Consider the following 4,012-nt stretch of genomic DNA (forward strand, 5'->3'; position numbering starts at 1 on the left):
ATCATTCAAACTATGTAATGCTCCCTGTTGTTAGTGTTTTGTAGGTCAGAGTGTTATGAATGACTGTGTATGCTTCTGAGTGAACATTGTTGACAGTGTATGGTTGAACGAGCTTCTTTTGAGACATGCATGAAGTGTTTGGCCAACATGAGTGTTACTAATGCAGACTGTATGAAGAGTTTGGACAATGTGACTTCAGAAAAAACTGTAAGATCTGACACACACACACACACACACACAGACAGGCACACACGGGCGCACACACACACACAGACAGACAGGCACACACGGGCGCACACACACACACACAGACAGACAGGCACACACGGGCACGCACACACACACACACACACACACACACACACACACACACACACACACACACAGTCCATCATGGCCACTCAACAGCCACTCTGAGAGCACTTGAGTGCAAGACAGACACTCAGAAGACAGAGGAGAGATGTGTGTATGCACCATGCGTGTGTGTGTGTGTGTGTGTGTGTGTGTGTGTGTGTGTTTGTGTGTTTCACTCTGGTCATCCAAAGCAGAAACCTCAACAAGTTGGCAACTAAATATTTATAAAGAACACACTGCACAAGAGACAAGTCATCATACCGCAGCACACTGGTTAATGCTGGTTAACACACTGGTTAATGCTGGTTAACACACTGGTTAATGCTGGTTAACACACTGGTTAATGCTGGTTAACACACTGGTTAATGCTGCTGACCACTCCAGGTCTAGGTCTTACCCAGGTCTTCCCACTCCAGGTGTAGGGATCTCTTCAGGCTCACCATCCCAAAAAGCCGGCACTGTTTTCGTCCGCAACTCCCTGCGTTTTGCTGCAGCACACGATAGGACCACTTTACAGAACACACTCAAACTCACATCAAACAAAAACTTCAACAGATCATAGTTGACTGTTGATTGCCCCCTCTCCCCCCCCCCCCCCCCCCCCCACACACACATACACACACACACACACACACACACACACACACACACACACACACACCCCTCTCTCTCTCCCTTCACACATACTGTAGGTTAGTTGACTGTTTTTATTTTATTTTTATTTTCACCGTCTTTTGCCTTCCGTCTCATGTGTTGTATTGTTTTGTGTTGACCCAGTGGTCTATTTCTGTATGGAGTTATTCTTGCCAGGACCTCTTGGCCAGGTCATCACTGAAAATTAGAATTTGTTCTCAATTAATTCTCAATACATTTTAGCGGGTTAAATAAAGGTTAAGGAACCTGACTGCCTATCTTTTTACCCTGTTCTCTCAGTTCAACTATTGCATTTCCTCTGTGAACTCTGTGAGCTGTGTGAACGTCCCACCACACGGCTATTGTGCTTTTCTTCTCTCTCAGAGACGACAGACATCATTATTCATCGCTGTTGTCAACAGGTTTCACCACCCAGATAGAAGCAGCAGGGTTCAGTCCGTTCTGTTGTCAGGGTCAAGTCTGCAGAACCATGTCTCCTCTTAGCTATTCACCCCTGTGTCGGGAAACGAATGAAACAAACAGCTGTTTGTTTTGAGAATGTGTGTGTGTGTGTGTGTGTGTGTGTGTGTGTGTCTGTGTGTGTGTGTGTGTGTGTGTGTGTGTGTGTCTGTGTGTGTGTGTGTGTGTGTGTGTGTGTCTGTGTGTGTGTGTGTGTGTCTGTGTGTGTGTGTGTGTGTGTGTGTGTGTGTGTGTGTGTGTGTGCGTGTGTGTGTGTGTGTGTGTGTGTGTGTGTGTGTGTACTGTGTGCTGTATCTGTGTGTATCAGTATCTTGAACTAAATTCTGTCCTTCAAAGGTACTTGAAGCTCTTTAGACCGCCTGTTATCAGATGGGCATAGTGCACTTAGGTTAGGGTTAGTGGACCACGGCGGCTCTAGTGAAGTCGCCCCTGGCTTAGCTACTGACCCCCGATCAGCTCACCTCCTGATATCAATATGGAATGGAATGGAATGGACTTTATTGTCATTGCTACAGTACAGGTACCAAACAACGAAATTTAGGAGGGGTGGCTCCCCTGGTGTTAGGAAAGGGAAAAAAAAAACACTTTAAAAAAAATTATTTAAAAAAAGAATCACAAGAAGGGAAGGAGCTGGTTTACATAAATAAAGGCTATGTACACTATCCACTGTACTATACTGTACAGATAGACGACTAGGGTTGTCATATTGCACAATAGTATTGTTTCACGTTATTTAAAGTGTCACAGTTTGCAGGCTTGAAATGTACATGTTTGTGCCTCAGCACTACACCTGATTTTTTCAGTCCAGCAGCTGCCATACAATCCGTCCAGACTGCCCAGGGCCCAGAACTTAGGTCTTTGCTGTGTTCAGGGCCTGGACGGCCCTGTGGTAGAAGCTGTATGTGTGTGTGTGTTCTTCGGCGTATGGGTTGTTGTTTTTCCTCTCCACTCCACCAGGCTCGGGGCCGAGGGGCTACCCTTTTACCACCCCGAGACCTGGTTGAGGGGCTACCCTTTTACCACCCCGAGGCCTGGTTGAGGGGCTCACCCGGGCTATATTTCTGGACACTCCTCCGGAAGCCACGTCATCGTCTGTGTGTGTAATGTGTGTACTGTTTAAAGTATGTGTCTACTGTGTGTAAAAGTTGTATGCAATGTTGTCTTGTCTCACTCAATCTTCTATCTCCATGAGTCTAGCGATCTAACATGTTAGGTGGATGAATAAAGAATAACGGCTCTTTCACAAGTTCTCAGACATTGTGCCACTGTGAGACATTCCTGTCACTGCCCTCTTGTCATTGAAAGAGAAATACCGTGAACATTTTTTTCTGTTTTATTCTGTTATTCACTTCTGAATAACATTGTCTTTACCTCATCCAATATGGTCAAAACAAAATGCCTGCTCGGCATTTCAAGGGTAGAAAACAGTAGATAGTGGCTGAGTTATGCTATTCCCGGAACAGGTTTAATAATAATAATAATAATACATTTTATTTATGGGCGCCTTTCAAGGCTCTCAAGGACACCTTACAAGACATCGTTAAAACCACATATCAAAACATTAAAATCAACAAAGCAAAATGAGATAAAAACAACAAAATCAGATATAACAACAAACAAAATACATGAGATCAAACCAAGTAAGCCATTGTGAAAAGGTGTTTTAAGACAGGATTTGAAAGTGGTGAGAGTGTCAATATTGCGTAAGTTAGGTGGCAGAGAGTTCCAGAGTGTTAGGAGACAGACAGAGAGTTCCAGAGTGTTAGGTGGCAGAGAGTTCCAGAGTGTTAGGAGACAGAGAGTTCCAGAGTGTTAGGTGGCAGAGAGTTCCAGAGTGTTAGGTGGCAGAGAGTTCCAGAGTGTTAGGAGACAGACAGAGAGTTCCAGAGTGTTAGGTGGCAGATAGTTCCAGAGTGTTAAGAGACAGACAGAGAGTTCCAGAGTGTTAGGTGGCAGAGAGTTCCAGAGTGTTAGGTGGCAGAGAGTTCCAGAGTGTTAGGAGACAGACAGAGAGTTCCAGAGTGTTAGGTGGCAGAGAGTTCCAGAGTGTTAGGTGGCAGAGAGTTCCAGAGGCGGGGAGCAGAACGGCTGAAGGCTCTAGATCCCATAGTAGTCAGGCGGGCAGAAGGGATGACAAGTTGGTTGGCAGAGGAGATCTGAGACTACGGGAGGGAGTGTGAGTCAGAAGGAGTTCAGAGAGGTATGAGGGTGCTAGGTTATGGAGAGCCTTAAAGGTTGAGAAGGAGAATCCTAAAGTGAATACGGAATTCAGGTTTGAAGTGGTGCTTTTTACATTTAGTCCAATATTTGTCTTGGTGGGCTAATTCTTTTTTATTTTTTGTGTTTTTTTATTTAACCTTTATTTAACCAGGCAGGGCCAATAAGAACTAATTCTTATTTACATTGGCGGCAAAAGACAAAAGCCTCTTGGGGGGAGGGGCTGAAAAGAAATCAGGTTACATGTTAAAAACAAAGAACACACACGACAGACAGCGGCACACATCCAAAATTCCAGCACAGTTAAAAGAGTAAAAACATACGTACA

The sequence above is a fragment of the Nansenia antarctica genome, assembly GCF_963989245.1.
Source record: "Nansenia antarctica genome assembly, chromosome: 12".
In the NCBI taxonomy this organism is placed as follows: domain Eukaryota; kingdom Metazoa; phylum Chordata; class Actinopteri; order Argentiniformes; family Microstomatidae; genus Nansenia; species Nansenia antarctica.